This window comes from Haliotis rufescens, unplaced genomic scaffold (assembly GCF_023055435.1).
Source record: "Haliotis rufescens isolate VD_foot unplaced genomic scaffold, xgHalRufe1.0.p SCAF_50, whole genome shotgun sequence".
In the NCBI taxonomy this organism is placed as follows: Eukaryota; Metazoa; Mollusca; class Gastropoda; order Lepetellida; family Haliotidae; genus Haliotis; species Haliotis rufescens.
In genome coordinates, this window is record NW_025964224.1 from 1509702 (window position 1) to 1527784 (window position 18083).

At 42.2% G+C, this 18083-nt stretch overlaps 1 protein-coding gene across 1 annotated transcript in view; it reads left to right on the plus strand.

Annotated features, from left to right (window-relative positions):
- Positions 1–4272: 4272 nt before the first annotated feature.
- The window catches only part of LOC124151361 (enterin neuropeptides-like), a 41288-nt gene continuing 27477 nt past the window's right edge, over positions 4273–18083 (plus strand). Inside the window, exon 1 of the mRNA XM_046523769.1 lies at positions 4273–4410. The gene's annotated coding sequence lies outside the window, so the exon portion shown is untranslated. The remainder of the gene's footprint in view (positions 4411–18083) is intronic.

Below are 18083 nucleotides of genomic sequence, written 5' to 3' on the forward strand. Positions count from 1 at the left end.
CTTAGATCAGCGATATTATATTCAAATGATGATCTGTACTGGCGCTTCGTCAGCACTCAGAGGATATTTTTAAAAATATAATTTGATTTAAAACATAAAAACTTCACAAAAATCGCATACCACACAACTGCTGATGAATATCTTAGACAGGAAATCAGAAAACTTGCTTTTTCGGCAGAAATTGACAACATTTCAAACATGGTACAGGGTCATGGGTTGCAGATTCATTTCTTACCCTAGAACTAATTTATTTTCACACGAAATTACCCAGCCCCAGATTATATTTTACGAACTGTTGCAGGAATGAGTGATGGTTAGATAGATATAATCAAACTGAGCAACACTTCGCTCAATTTTCAACTACATAAAAAGCTAAGTCGGTAAACATTTTTTGCCCCTCAGTTCAATTTTAGAGAAATAGAGTTCCGACTCATTACATTACTCCCTCAGAGACTACGCGCAGTTATGCACGTACAGCAGTCCGCCTGGACATCCACATGCGTGCATTATTAATTGATTATGACAATGACACATGAAGCACGACACGGGGAGTAATGACGCGCGCTTTATTCTTACAGTTTTAATGTCAGGGAAGGGTTATAAATATCATTTAACCTTTACTTTTAACTTGACCCTCGGGAAGTCCATGCATGTACACCGGAAGGTCAAGTTTCATGCATTGCGCACAGGTGGCGTAAACGAGAAGCCAGTCAAACACGGCCAGGTTACTTTAATGCATGCATTGAATGACATGGACAAACCGCTTGACAATACACAGTCATGCGTCCGTCCTCTATAAAATTTAGTTTACTTATTCCGAGTGACGGTGTTGAAGGCGTGGTCGATATCGCGTAGGGGGATTTAAGGCATGACTTGTCTCAGAGTATTGCTGGGTGCGGCGTTTGGCAAGAAATGCACTTTTTATGCATATGGCGGGTTCTGTCGGTGGAACGGGACGGGGTTACCCATTTTCGCGCACACTCGGTGTCATCACTGATTTTCCCTATTTTGACTTGTACCATATGTTCCCGTGTTTTGTCAGGGGACAAAATTGTCTTGCCTTTGCATGTCTTTGTGACGGGTACAACCGGTAGGCAGTATACGCTCACCTTTTCGCAAACACCTGGTATGATCGCTATTTGATAATGATTCTTAAAAACACATGTTCATGACATAGTCAGAATCGTACTATCGACTGGTGTACAGAGTTGTGTTGGGAAACCGAGGCGAGTTTGAATCCTAGATTCATCTCAATAGTATCCGTGGTATCTGAACTCAATACCACTGTCGCTACTCACAAAAAGGAACGGCCGGTAGTCTTGACAACAGGTTACTGGTTGCGGGATTCTGAAGTCCTTGTACACAACACTTACACATCCAGGCTAAATAACGAACACCTTTGTGAAACCAATTTACGCTGGAGTTAGCAATAGTCGAGTAGCCACAACAAGGCGGTAGATGGACAGATCGCACATTCATCTTTGATTAACGACTTTAGGTACTCGTTACGAGGACATGGGCATATGATTATTTACCCAACGTTCTGCTTTTATATATGTAGATTGATCGAACACGTACACTTAAACGAATCTCAATTCTATTACATCCAGTGAAATCGCATCATCTGTTACATATTTAGGTATAAGGATAGAGCCTTTAGTGACACTAGACTTTCGACAAGACTGTACGAAAAGAGGAATGGGGACGCCTTCTCCATAGTCAACTTTCTCTTTTTGTCCAGCAATATTCAAGGATCTCCAGCCTTGGGTGTCTACATTTCACAACTTTTGAAGTTTAATCGAGCATGCTCCTTCTTCGAAGACTATGAAGAGTGTCACTCTTGCTCATAGGTTGTTTGAGCAATGTTCCAGATATTGATACTCATCTTTTAGCGGGCATTTCTTATGATTTTGGAAAGGGTTTTGCAGTCTTTGTTCATGTGGTCGTGATATGACAAGTAGAACCCAATTGTAGGCTGTGTGTCGTTGGTTGCGTAGAGCCCTGATGTAGGCTGTGTGTCGTTGATTGCGTAGAACCCTGATGTAGGCTGTGTGTCGTTGGTTGCGTAGAACCCTGATGTAGGCTGTGTGTCGTTGATTGCGTAGAACCCTGATGTAGGCTGTGTGTCGTTGATTGCGTAGAACCCTGATGTAGGCTGTGTGTCGTTGGTTGCGTAGAACCCTGATGTAGGCTGTGTGTCGTTGATTGCGTAGAACCCTGATGTAGGCTGTGTGTCGTTGGTTGCGTAGAGCCCTGATGTAGGCTGTGTGTCGTTGGTTGCGTAGAGCCCTGATGTAGGATGTGTGTCGTTGGTTGCGTAGAACCCTGATGTAGGATGTGTGTCGTTGGTTGCGTAGAGCCCTGATGTAGGCTGTGTGTCGTTGATTGCGTAGAACCCTGATGTAGGCTGTGTGTCGTTGGTTGCGTAGAGCCCTGATGTAGGCTGTGTGTCGTTGGTTGCGTAGAACCCTGATGTAGGATGTGTGTCGTTGGTTGCGTAGAGCCCTGATGTAGGCTGTGTGTCGTTGATTGCGTAGAACCCTGATGTAGGCTGTGTGTCGTTGGTTGCGTAGAGCCCTGATGTAGGCTGTGTGTCGTTGGTTGCGTAGAGCCCTGATGTAGGATGTGTGTCGTTGGTTGCGTAGAACCCTGATGTAGGATGTGTGTCGTTGGTTGCGTAGAGCCCTGATGTAGGATGTGTGTCGTTGGTTGCGTAGAACCCTGATGTAGGATGTGTGTCGTTGGTTGCGTAGAATCCTATTGTAGGCAGTGTGTCGATTGATACGTAGAACCCAATTGTAGGCAGTGTGTCGTCGGATACGTAGTACCCAATTGTAGGCAGTGTGTCGATTGATACGTAGAACCCAATTGTAGGCAGTGTGTCGTCGGATACGTAGAACCCAATTGTAGGCAGTGTGTCATTTAATACGTAGTACCCAATTGTAGGCAGTGTTTCGTCGGATACGTAGTACCCAATTGTAGGCAGTGTGTCGATTGATACGTAACACCCAATTTTAGGCAGTGAGTCGATTGATACCTAGAACCAAATTGTAGGCAGTGTGCCGATTGATACTTAGAACCCAATTGTAGGCAGTGTGTCGATTGAAACGTAAAACCCAATTGTAGGCAGTGTGTCATTTGATACGTAGAACCCAATTGTAGGCAGTGTGTCGATGGATACGTAGTACCCAATTTTAGGCAGTGTGTAAATGGATACGTAGTACCCAATTGTAGGCGGAGTGTCGACTGATACGTAGAAACTAATTGTAGGCAGTGTGTCGTCGGATACGGAGAACCCTGATGTAGACAGTGTGTCATTGGATACGTAGGAGACTGATGTAGATGTGCCGGTGAACAAGCAGTTCTTATCATCATTGACGCAATTTTAATTAAATTGTCTTTCAAAATATTACAAGATCCCTTAAATGGCTGGATCAGATCAATCAATAGAGCCGTAGAGGCTAGATCTTGGATATATGTGTCATATTAAAAAACAATCATTATCTCAAATTTCTATGTTTTCATTATTGTCTGTTTAGAGTTTCTGTTCCAATAGGAAATATGCCTTGGATTCCTGATCCGCAATTATCACATTGTGACTTAACACAATCAATATCTTTTGTTCATAATTAACGAGATAACGCGACTGGTAATAAAAGTATAATATTGACATGCCCCCTACCTCATTAAACCATCCACCTACAGCAAGATCAATGCCACCGCACCAATCCTCATTACACAAAATATCATAAACGACACAAAAGGCATCTCAGCTTGTTAACCCTCTAACAAGTTACAGAGCAACAACTGTTACCGAGTCTCCAGTTGATGGCCCCACACACGCGACAACTGTTGTCTTCCAACACAAGCGATCGACAAATCATTCCGAGGACGAATTCCCCGGACAGCTGCCGTACCGCAACGCCGTGGACAAACCTGCTATGTTGTAGACTAATGAAAAACCATTACACCGACCGTTTCCATTGAAAGATCCTGAAAAACCAGTAACCCAACCCCGATTGTGTCCTAAACGAAACTGCAGTGAAAGAAAGCCCCGACAATTACATTCATTAATCGGTACCTGTTCTGTCTCACCAACCATCCAAACCAGTGCCATTATGTTCCGAAAATGAACACATTATTAAAGTATTATGAACCAATACACGATGCTTTCAGCCTCTCTGCTAGGCAGAGTCTATTATGACAGTGGCGTACTCGCTTTGAGTCGTCCAAAGAAGAGCTTGCTGAACATGGGACGGTGCCTTTCTCTATGACGCGCTGTCACGTGATCAGACCATTAGCATTTGTTTCCGAGTCTTACGCCTCCAAGGGTTGAGGAAAGTTTTATAAACCACGGGTAAGATCGTGCCTCGTCCATTCCCTCCTCAGACCGACACCAACACACATCAGGTAGGAGACGTTTCTTCCATGCAAAAGTCGCTTAGCTCCAGGGTAGCGCTGGCGCAGACATACCTTACTCTTGTTTGTTAGTATATCAAATGGCTTTTGCAGGATTTTATGTCTCAGGTGAAATCGGGTAGGTTTATTGTCAGCGATGTGTCTGAGTTAAGTCTAGTTAGAAATTGCCTCATTTTAGGATGTAAGGGTAAGGTCTTAATATGACAGTACTGAATATTTTTTTTCATATAATCTGAGAGCATTTCTAAGTATTTGAGGATAGTCAAACAAGAAGCGCATCAGGTTTCGTTTAGGATGTGGCAGAACCTCATTATTAATCTCTGTGCCATGATGAAGAACAATCTTTAAGTTCCGGAATATGGGTCACGGATTACGATTTGTGAAGGCTGATTTTCTAAAACTACAATGTATGATATATTAACGAAAGGTAAGTCTACGATTGATGGAAATATAAACTAATTTGGACTTTTCTATCATAACTTCGGGTTTTCGTTCATATTGTAAGGATTAAATATCAAAGGAAGACGATAGGGAACATGATATGTAAGTCTCTCTTCTGTGGTTCTACCGTCTGCGATTACAATTAGAATTTAATTTGAATATCATTTTTGATTGTTTCATGGTCGTTTATTTTCAAAAGAAAATGATTTATGCTCTTAATGGCCTCTGTATATCAAATTATATTTGAATGAAACTTTTTGGTTCAAACATTAATATTATTCTGTATTCAAAAGACGTTTATGTCTAATGGTAGCCTGTTAGTTTGCGTGAGTAGGGTCCAGGGATGGATTAGCTTGTTGGATTGGACTTAGTGGCCATGATGGGGGCTTTGCGACGGAAATCCACATTTCGTTTATACAGCCGCTTCGTGTTTTGATACTTTCCTCGAGAACGAGTGTAAATTGCCACAGTGACTTAAGTCCTGGTCCGCTGCATCCTCATAATGAGTACTTTAAAGGGGTTACAAACTTAAGTTAAGCCTTCAACATGATGTAAATATATTCAGTTCAGAACCTAGTCTACAAAACACGTAGCTGTCAGTATACGACAAGTTCAAAAGAACAGCACTATCAATTACGAGGGATGAGAGTTCTCTGTAGACCAACAATGCCCTGATACACATTTCCGTAGCTAACGTAACGACTATGGAAGGCCAAATTGGTCATGATCTTCGAATAATCGTGGGCATGTGAGACTGACAGAAATAATGTTCAGTGTCTGCAAGTGACTGGTGTGGATTACCGTGTTTCATTGTGTGGCATGAACTTCAATTTGAGAACACATATTGCTGGCTGCTTTTAGCACATGTACATTTGGGGCGTTTATGTTCAAGCATTCAGAATGACGCACGGCATATTCAACCCTTATGTCAGAACTGTAGCAAATAATAATTTAGTATTTCAGAGTTTGTAGTTGAGTATCTACCTAAGGAAACACGAAAATATGGCACTGGTGTAGGCCTGTTAGCTGTATCACTAAAGACACGAATCACGCTGGTTAAGTTGTTGCAGAAGCATTAAGGACAATGTAAATCATAGAGTATATGAATAATCGTTTAACTGTAAGAAATTTAAAGACTTTCCCCGTAGTTTGATGCCAGGAACGTTTGACGTCTATGTCCACTTCACGCCCGTTACATGCATCTTGCACTGCCACCATCACGCTTGGCCTGTAGGGACTGAAGTTGAGCAGTTGTCAGTGTCATATTGATTTCATTGTGTGAGACAATCACCCCAGTAGAGCCGAGGATTAGCGCGGTAAACTGTTAAACATGGTTACAGCAACTGAGCATGTTTCAAAATTATCTTCGATGGCAAGTCTTCGCGCACTTAATGAGCTGATTTTAATTTACCAACTGGCCGGCGGGCCACTGTTTGCCAGATGGTGTTTAAAACGGGAAGCGTACAGACCTACTGTCTTCGTTCTTCACACGCTACCCCATAAAACAAACAACTTATATGTACAAGCATTAGAAACTTATTATTCAAAGAAAGAAATGTCTATATCGTCGTATTTGAAAGAGCAATATATGTAACCTTTTTAAAAAAACTCACACATGCAATTAATTCTGTCATCAAACGCCCGACTCGTGAAGATCTTCAAAAGATGTTCTTTATTCTTAATAGTATTTCATGTAAAATGCCCAGTAAATCCCTCGATGGCCTTATTTCTATATATATAGGACATGGGGATTCGATAGAGGATCTCTAGTGATTATACACCATTCCTGTTTCTGATGTGTGTTTGATGTCCATGTGCTGGCGGTGTCTTCAAGACGCAGCATCACGCACGTCCTTACCAACTGGAACAATGCTGGAGATCCCATTGGTTTGCAACTCAATTTCTACATTTCAGCGACATTGTGCGTTCACGAGGGTAGCATTTTTTCAATTATTCATGCTGAGGTCTGAAGGCATGTCTCCTTTCATCCGTAAATGTAACGGTAATGCTTGCCGATGTTCATAAATAAGCTAGTTCGTGTGTGCTTATTGTGCAACATACTTTTGAAAACATACGATCTCGTGACAGTGAGTGACGTTCATTGATATTCCACTGACATGGGAAACAGAAACATGGATTTCATCGAGGAGGAAGGTGTCAGTATTGGTTTCGTTCCAATCTTGGAAGCTTTTATCACTGTCTACAAACATTTATATATTTTCACCCTACCCCCGCCAAACCAACCGACCTCTAACCGTCCCCCCAATGGTACATGTACCTTGGGTTCTTACTTTGTATGAGATTTCACAACCCTTATCTTCTCCTGCCCTGTATGGCGTTGGCTGATTTGGGCCTGGTTCTGACTGTTGCCTCCAAACAACGTCATTCTATTTCTCTTATCCAGATAGTTTCCAATGTGCTTATTTTTGCCCCTGTCGCTGTTCTTCATTGGAAAATACCCCCCCCCCCCCCCACCCACCCACACACACACACACACACCCATCCCTTGCGACTGTCTCTTGACCCTATTGTTTCCCTGTCCCTAACCCCGATTGCCCCTGTCTTTATTGTCGCCTCGTCCCCACCCCCGCGATTGTCCATGTTTTCTATTGTGCCTCGTCCCCACCCCCGCTATTGTGCATGACTCTATTGTGCCTCGTCCCCACCCCCGCGATTGTCCATGACTCTATTGTGTCTCGTTCCCACCCCCGCGATTGTCAATGACTCCGTTCTGCCTCGTCCCCACCCCATCGATTGACCATGACTCTATTGTGTCCGTCCCCACCCCCGCGATTGTCCATGACTCTATTGTGCCTCGTTCCCACCCCCGCGATTGTCAATGACTCTATTGTGCCTCGTCCCCACCCCCGCGATTGACCATGAGTCTATTGTGTTCGTCCCCACCCCCTCGATTGACTATGACTCTATTGTCGCCTTTTCCCACCCCCGCGATTTTCCACGTCTCTTTTGTGCCTTGTTCCCCCTCCCCCCCCCCCCCCCCCCCCCCACACACACACACACACACACACCCCACCCCACCCTTCACTGCGATTGTCCATGTCTCCATTGTCGCCTTTTTCCCACCCCACGATAACATTATGTCTCTGTAGATGTCTCTTCCCCACCCGGGTTTCATATCTTTATTGTCTCCCCGACCCTACACCTGCAATAGCGTCTCGTGTCTGTCGTTGTCCCGTGTCTCCCACCGCAGTCACTCTTATCATTATCGCCCGTGATTTCTTGCTGTTATTCTCTTACGACAAACACGTGTTGCCCGTAATCTTATTCTTCCTCTCATATTTGATGTCACAGACAATAACATTAATCACCCATTTCCCTTCCGCATCACGGTGGTACTCTTCACCACCCTCTTCCTCTTCTCCTTCTCCCTCTCCGAGACCGCCTCCGTCTTTACCGGAAGAGCGTAAGGTGGTTGGTTCCATCCAGTGGCCTGATCACACCAGAAGACGTTAGGAGCAGGTACTTGTTGTTTCCCAGCCTGATGCTCGGCATTAATGGAATGGATCAAGGACTGGTCGGCTAGGAGTCAGTATACTGTGTCTGAGTGGGGTTTTCATGATAAATCGTACGCTGTAAAAATAAAATCCTAAAAACAAACCTAAAGACGATATGTGGAAATGTGTTTAACACCTAAATGTGTTCAGGGTCTAAGTGTGGGAAAGATCCTTTATCCCACAAATCCCTCCCTCCCCTTGAAATTCATTGCAGATGATTTAAAAAAGCTCGCTTTTTATGTGTTTTAGCCTTTAATGGGGATGCAGAGGTAGGGGGAGGGGGTAACTAAAGAGGTTAAAGGTCTATCGTCACAATCAGATATACTTTATATGACAGCTTCCGTTTCCTGTATGAGAGAAGTACTTTTAGTCTTACAGCAACGTCCCATTTATGAATACAACGCTAATTAAAAAGTCGGCGGTACGAACCTGCAACCTCGTTATTTCTAGTCCTTCACGCTACCACCTGTGCTACGGAGACAATTATCCTAGTCATCATTAACTTAGCTTGGTTGATTTGTGAATGTGTACGTTGATATTGCACCAAGTTCGCTGTTAATCCCGGTGGTGTGTGTGTTATGCAAGTGCCTGTGAATCTGATTTGCGCATCTAATTTCAATATGTATTATACCTCTCATCCATATTTGACTTCATGCCTAATGATATGCACTTTCTTTAAAATCATGTTGAGATTATTAGGATAACAGACAGTGATATGCATTTTGTCGTTAACATGTTAGACACTAAACATGTGTAAATTCTAAACATGTTTAAACGGCAAAAATGTGCAATGGTCTTAAGGGGAGGTGAAATGGGTTTAACGCCGCGTTCGTGGCTTCTTGTACTAGTCCGGACTGATGCCGATTTATAGTGCTAGCTCACTGAGATACCATGCCGCAGTTTAACATGTATACAGTATACTGACTCCGAGCCGACCAGTCCTTGTTTTATCCCCTTAATGCCGAGCGCCAGACAGGGTAACAACAAGTACCATCTTTAAACGTCATTTGGTATGACGAGGCCGGGGATCGAACCTCGGACCTTCCGCTCGCAATGATCTAGAAAGCGAGGTTAAGCCCGAACTCGCTTCCCTGGAAGATAATGTAACCTAAAAGCACATTCTTCCTCCAAGCCTTGTCTCTGGTCTCCAAGTAGACTGCTTCACTACCCCTTCCTCTGACCCGCCCCCCTGAAGGCTGGGGCATGGCTAGCGTATAATGTACTGTTACAGTTCCTTTGTTCGCTTAAACACTTATTCCACTTATCAAACACAGACCAAACACAAGAAGGTCCGTACATTTATATCACAAAGATATCCCTACCACCTTCTGGACCTGACGTATTTCACGCGTAGAACAATTAGATCATTAAAAAAACTAAAACCCTAAAAACAAGCAAAAGGCAAGAATATCAAACCAACTTGTTAAAGACAACATTATGGTAGTCGGGTCAGGCTGTAAACCAACCACTGATCATGCAAACGAAAGAACAAAATATAGTCTTTTGTTTTTTATTTTTGTAAAGATTTCTAAGTGTAAGCACTTGCTTTATGTGTTACATAGTAGCTACTTATTTTCGCCATGCAGACACACGCCAAGGGACCCTTCCTGTAGATATTTTATCACATCACATTATCGGTCCATGAAAGCTTACCAATATATCAGTCCACCCTAACAAGCCGACCCATCAAGCACGGGGATTTTAAATGGCAGTACCATCCCTCTTGTCGGATCATTATATAGCTATAAGGAGATAAGTGCAACAGATGACATCATTAAGGGGATTTCAAAGATGCAGGCTTTACTGTGATCCCTCGTAACATTCACTCAACATCCAGTGTTCTAAGTAAGCAAGGTTCAACATTGAATAGTTTCGCTGTTATTTATAGAAGACACGAAACATTCTATACAACACCCTCTGTAAAGAGATGAAACTCCTAGAAGCGCATCTCGATGTTGTGCAGCCGTACGATTACTGTCCGCAGTTCCTGCGTCGGTATAAAACCAAACATTTGCGGAGGAGATTATATTGTACGAAACATTTGTGGGGGAGATTATATTGTACGAAACATTTGTGGAGGAGATTATATTGTACGAAACATTTTTGGAGGAGATTATATTGTACGAAACATTTGTGTAGGAGATTATATTATATGAAACATTTGTGGAGGAGATTATATTATATGAAACATTTGTGGAGGAGATTATATTATATGAAACATTTGTGGAGGAATTATATTTGTACGGAATATTTGTGGAGGAATTTTATTGTACGAATCATTTGTTGAGGAGATTATATTGTACGAATCATTTGTGGAGGAATTATATTGTACAAATCTTTTCTGGAGGAATTATATTGAACGAAGCATTTGTTGAGGAGATTATGTTGTACGAATCATTTGTGGAAGAGATTATATTGTACGAATCATTTGTGGAGGAGATTATATGTACGAAACATTTGTTGGGGAGATTATATTGTACGAAACATTTGTGGAGGAGGTTATATTGTACGAATCATTTGTAGGGGAGATTATATTGTACGAATCATTTGTGGAGGAGATTATATTGTATGCAACATTTTGGTGAGATTATATTGTACGAATCATTTGTGGAGGTAGAGTAACCAAGTAGTTAAAGCGTTCGCTCGTCGCGCCGAAGGCCCGGGTTCGATTCCCGACATATTCCGCCGTGATGTTGCTCGAATATTAAAAAAAAACCCGGCGCAAAACCCAGCTTACCATAGGTAAATGTTGTTTACTCGGTTGATATTTCCCATATTAAAAACATAAGTCGTGATGAATCATCTATGTGTGTATTATGGACTAAAGTATATTATACCTTGGAGATAGTATGTTATAACATGAAAATAGTATGTTATAACATGGAGATAGTAATGTTTATAACATGGTGATAGTGTGTTATAACATAGTATGTTATAGAAACCATTTGTCTGGCAAGTTGCTATGTTTTATCCTTAACCTGGAGCGAATGCGGATGATTCATCTCTGTAGGAGGTCGGCAGATGCACGACAGACTTACACTTGTCTCTGTTAACGGATACAAGGATTAGTTGAACTCACTACTGAATCATCGATTACTTATTCGAAACATACATGACACATTAAAACATTTCCATGAAATAGGAGTTTTGCAAAACATTACGAATGTAAGATGCTGCATATATTGTGCTGTGCATCTTTAGGAAATGAATACCTATATAATCCTTGGCCTTTTTCATTTCGGGTAACAGATCAATTAAGAACGTAGTCATTAAACATTTACCATTCACGTCTTCTGTCTTAATGTTATAGGTTGAGCTGGGTGGTTTTAGGGCGATTGAATACCACTGACTCTTATCTTATTCAGTAAGCGGTATGTTTCTGCATGATTAAATTGCTTTTAAATTTCTACAATGAACTCGACCTTTATTAAGTGAGGGAGTATGAGAACTTTCAGTAGGACGTACACATTATATATGACGTGTGCGGGTGTATGCATGTCCTAGCTAGTAAAAGGGCCTTGAGTAGCCTTGTGGTTATGCCGATAACTGATTTCAGCTCACATCTGCACCCCCCCCCCCCCCCCCCCCCCCCCCCCCCAAACCCCTAACCCCACCCCGACTTGGCCAGAATAATACTAAAAGCGACGTAGGACATTTGGGGTTCACATATCGCACTGATGTCGGCTGTCAGGGTTTCAGCGTGACGGGGATTTGACCTCAAGAACATTCATTAACTTGAAGATCGACGCGCATTATGCCAATCACTGGATCGTCTGGTTCAGACTCCATTATTTACATACCGCCGTCATATAACGACTATTGCCGAGAGCAGCGTTAAACAATAAACAAATAAATCATTGGAATCGTTTGACCTGAAACTACCCAAAGTTTGAGACAATCGTAATGCCGACCACTGTACCGTCATGACGCTGCAAAGACAATAATGTTGAACCATAAGACCATACGAGTTAAACACAGGAAGTTTCACTGTTTTATAATCCAATTTAAACTGGGATCATTTTACATCTCCTTTGTTCTTTGAAAGATTATCCCTTAGTTATCTACGGAGTTATCTACGGTGATCAAGTTTCAAACACAGACAGAGCCTGCTTGAATATTGAGGAGGTTAATTGATTTGATGGAGATATGTCTTCTAGCACTGATCTCAGGATATGCAGCGTTCCCCAAATCGATTTACATTTCGCTAGAGGTTCGTGTATTTTAATCTCCTAGGATCATACATTGATTCAACACCAAAACGATTCCATTTTATTGGCTCCACAATTGGATTATTACCCCACTCGTGCTTCACATTTGTTCCAACATTAAAAAATCAAAATGTTCTTTGATTGTTAACTGTTGAGCACGTGGTTCATAAAAAATGAAAACTTGAGACAATATATTTAAATATTGCAAAGCATGCCGGAAGAATATCACATGGAACACCTTGGAATAAACTGAGTGTAAATATCAGGAATTTAAAGTATTTACTGCATTAAAAATAGATATAACATTTGCGTTTCTCTTACGCAAAAACATTTTGTGCTGAATCAAAATATATGTTTGTACGTCACGTGTATTTTTACGTTGGAGTCAATTTTAAGGTTTAAAGGAACTTTTCCTTCTCAACCAATAACATTTAATTGAGCGGACGTGCTGAATAGTTCTTTTCCTGCAGAAAATATGCAGGTTGCATGAATGTTCACTTCATTCTCAAACTTTGTTTGTTTGTTGTTCAACGCCACACTCAGCAATATTTTAGCTTTATAACTGCAGTCTGTAAATAATCGAGACTGGACCAGACAGTCCAGTGATTGACATCATGAGGATTGATCCGAGCAATTGGGATACGATGACATGCATCAACCAAGTCAGCGAGCCTGACCACCCGATCCCGTTAGTCGCCTCTTACGATAAGCATAGTCGCCTTTTACGGCAAGTATGGGTTGCTGAAGACCTATTCTTCCCCGGATCTTCACGGGTCCAGTCACGAACTAACCCAGTTGGAGCACTAGATTATACGGACTGATTTCATAGACTCGGTGACATTTATTCATTTTTAATAAGTAGACATATTTCGCATACTAATATGAAGTTAGATTCGTTTTCACGGATTAAACGCTGGAGAAAATAGCAAGTTAAGCTGTATCTATTATTGACCTTATCTCCTTGCAAACTTAAATCAAAGCCGTGCACGCCTGTCTTTCATTGAATCGTTTGAGAGACTGTCAGTGTTTCCCCTGTTGCGACAGAGTAGCCTTCTGGTTAAAGCGTTCGCTCTGAACGCCCCTGACCCATGTTTGATTCCCTCAATGGTGACGATATGTATAGGTCTTGTTGATGTCCTCCGTCTGTCGTGATGTAGTAGGGATATCGCCATCGCGGAATACGTGGCCACTGAGTCACTCCTGTAATGAAGAACGTGTTGAAAGGGATCTTCACAGAAAGTATTTTTACAAAGTGCTAAGGTGACTCAATGTTTGTAAGGCGACGTATTTCGCTGGGGTTTGTTGCGTGTCGAGCAAGACTCCGCCAGTCGGGGTCAAATCCAGATTGGGCCATATAATGATCCTTGATTGGACTCCATCCGCGGAAAGAACCAGGGCCCCGTTCCACAAAGCGATATTAACTCTACGATTGTGGTAAGGGGGTTACGATCGACCTGGCGCTAAGATCACTTTGTGGAACGGGGCCCGGCACGGTAAGCGAATAAGACTTGCATCACTTTATACTTCCCTTCCACATCAAACTGACCCAATGAAATACTGATATAAATGAAATACTATTGAAAGCGGTGTTTAAATCTTCAACACAAGTAATTAGAGCTTTAAAACGCTTTAGCAATTTTTCAGCCATATCACGGTAGGCCACAACAAAGATGGGGTGTCTGAAGTTCGGATTCCAGCGTGACGAACCAGCACTTTACCTACTAGGCTTACCCGACGGTCGTTATTGATGGTAATAGACAGGTGGCCTTTGTACATCCCGCTGCGTTGTGAGATGCCCCGATTCACTCTGCGTATTTTGAGGGTGAGCCCTAGTGCGTTGTGAGATGCCCTGATTCACTCTGCGTATTTTGAGGGTAAGCCCTAGTGCGTTCTGAGATGGCCCGATTCAACCTGCGTATTTTGAGGGTAAGCTCTAGTGCGTTGTGAGATGCCCCGATTCACTCTGCGTATTTTGAGGGTGAGCCCTAGTGCGTTGTGAGATGCCCCGATTCACTCTGCGTATTTTGAGGGTAAGCCGTAGTACGTTGTGAGATGCCCCGATACACTCTGCGTATTTTGAGGGTAAGCTCTAGTGCGTTGTGAGATGCCCCGATTCAGGCTGCGTATTTTGAGGGTAAGCTCTAGCGCGTTGTGAGATGCCCCGATTCAGGCTGCGTATTTTGAGGGTAAGCCCTAGTGCGTTCTGAGATGCCCCGACTAGGCTGTGTATTTTGTGCAGGCCCACAGTCCCTACACAACTGCTTCGAGTAATCCGTCAACATCTATCAATAATTAACCACAATTGCAAGGGGAACAGTTGTATCTCGTGGCAAGTTTACGCTCACTGATTATTGCCCGGTTTGATTCAATTGATTAACACAATTGTGGAAATTCATATGGTCAGTGTGCAATGAGGAGCAGATAGCCGTCGGGTTCTGTCTCTGTTTTACCTCCACAACATTAATTGTCCCCCGTCCTGCTGCAGGGCAAGACTTAATTGTTTTACTGAATGGTATGATATTGATTACTATCATATTCATATTGGTTCTGGATTATGTGCTAACGAGATGTGTTCATATGTTGGCATTAATGTTACAGCACCCAAGGGTTGCCGCTTGATGCTTGTATCCCTGCATCAGAAGCAGCCATTTAACCCAAGCATTCTCAGCAAGCTCCAATGCGTCATGCACCTGAATGGAATCGTTGAAGCGATAATTGTAAAGTTGCACCACACGCATTTGAAATTGAATCATTTGCACAATAATAACTCTTGAACGCAAATATGTTCAACAATATGGCCTTACGTTACGTTTTTCAAGTCAGCTGGACATTATATTAAATAACTGGAGGGAATGAGAGGGACGTGGTCTATCAACCACAACCGGAAACAGCTGATGGGTTTCAAGAAACCTGCAGCAGTACATATAAGTTGAGATGTCTACCAGTAAATAGCAATATCAAGACAACCATCTCGGTTTTTTTCATACCACTGTGTGAGATGAGAACAATGGGAAATAGTGCGATCAGGAGAGATGGGGTTTAACGTCGCGTTTAAGATTGTTTCTCTAATATGGCAACGTGCATGTACGTGTGTGTGGCTGCTTGTACTAAGCCGAAGTTGCGGAGGTTTTATAGTGCTGAGACACAACGCCGAAATGTAACATGGATGCCCCACTAAGACACAGTATATTGGCTGACCAGTCCTTGTTTTATACCCATTATGCCGAGCGCCAGGCAGGGTAACAACATACCCATTATGCCGAGCGCCAGGCAGGGTAACAACAATTACTATCTTTTATATTCAATTAACGACACAGTAAGCGAATAGAACCGCCGACTTCCGTTCTCAAGGCAGACACTATCCACTAGACTCCGGAGGCGGTCAGTGGGGCATGGACTACATAGGATCGCCACGACTTCAGAGCGTCTTCATGAATAATAAACATGAGGATAAATATAACATGTGGGTTTCCATTTTATCAAAATCAGTGATTTGTATCTGCAATCCATATGACTAAATGATGTATGCCATCAATATATTTGTGACTATCTAGTGCTTACTGGTTTCCAAAATCTGGAACAGCTTCAACAGTTACACGTATTCGATATTGTTGCTAAGCAATGGTGTAGAGTAATAAAATATTTAAACATTATACGCAACTCGATACTTTCGGAAACGTGACATTTCGTTAATTTCTATTAAACTCGTCAGCACACACGGTGCGTGATATCACAGAAACAAAATAGGCACAAGTACCATTGCATAGTTGCATTGTGTGGAACACTTAGGGTAGATATTGGGACCATTGCACAGGTGCATTGTGTGAACACTTAGGGTAGACATTGGGACCATTGCATAGGTGCATTGTGTGGTACACTTAGGGTAGACATTGGGACCATTGCATAGGTACATTGTGTGGAACACTTAGGGTAAACATTTGGACCATTGCACAGGTGCATTGTGTGGAACACTTAGGGTAGACATTGGGACCATTGCATAGGTGCATTGTGTGGAACACTTAGGGTAGACATTGGGACCGTATTATAGTTGCATTGTGGTGGGTAGACTTAAAGTAGACATTGGGACCATTGTATCGTTGCATTGTGTGGTACACTCAAGTAGACATCCGGATCATTTGGTAGTTGCACAGTGAAGGTTCACACTGAAACACACATAACGGGAAAGGGCTTGTAGACACTTGATTCCTACATATTCAAAAGCCACATTGCAGTAGTGATCGAATGTTTAGATTGTCGTTCATCTCGTTATCATGTCGCCATTGGTCGCTCCTGGTTCCGAAGACGCCGCCAATACCTCACTCACGTACGTGTCGACTCACATGGGATCGGGTGATCCTGCGACTAGGCTGATTTTGGATAATCGTACTTATGTGACGTGGGCTAATTGTTGCACATTTTTTCAATGACTGGTTGCTTTGCCTGGTGAAGATTCGATTGCTTACAGGCCACTGTGACTTAGAATACTGCTGGCTGCGGCGTTAGACACAAGATATTCATTTACTCCTCCGATTAAACATGGTAACTGATTTTATAAAAAAAACACACTGAGAACTAATGATGTTGAAAACATGTCTCGTGAGAAAGAGAAATGGAGTTTTAGAAGTGTTAGATGATACAATGCATGGGCTAACAAAGGAAATTCGTACCGAACGCGATAAATCACTTAACGAAAACACTGCACATCAGTCTGCAAGTGACACTCTTGCAACACCTTCATCAGAATGAGCAAGGAACGCCACAAGAGTGGGAACTGCTACTGGGTATTTGCAAGGCTGTTGCTGCAATGTCTTAGAACATGCGTTCTAGAGAATACTCGATGTAATTCCCACACAAAAAAATGAATGAAATCAAGTTAATCAAAACTGTATTATAAGCAGAATCAGTAACAGTGACAGAAATAATGGTCCATTAATCGACCTTCCTTGAAAGTGACGAAATCGCGTGTTTAGCGCTACTGCGTGAGGCACGTGCAAACAATAGGATGTGTTTTGGTGTTAAGTTTTACTGACAACAACGTTCTTGCATAGGATGTTTGTCGTCGACACATTTATATTTCATGATCACTAACTATTGTTTAAGAGTATATAATCAGTCCTTGACTTAAGTGAACTGCAAGGAGCCCATGGCGGCTGTGATCACCCCCAGGATCGTGATGTGAGAGGAACAATTTCCTTTCATTTAAGTCACAATTAAACTGTTAATGTCCGTCGACTTAATAATTAATTAATGCCAAATACAAAATCTACATATTTGTCGAAATACTTTTGTAACGATTAATATGTTGGACTTAACCATCTGTTTATTCTCTTCTTTAGTTCTAGCTTGTAAAAAGGAACTTATTTTGATTACCTATATAGATCAGGGCTTTTATTTGATTATTAGGGTTTATTATTAGAATGTTTGTTTTCTTTGCACAGACAACTTATGGAATACTTGGCAACACAAAGGCCTAATTGGCGTTCTTCTGAAGGTTTTGATC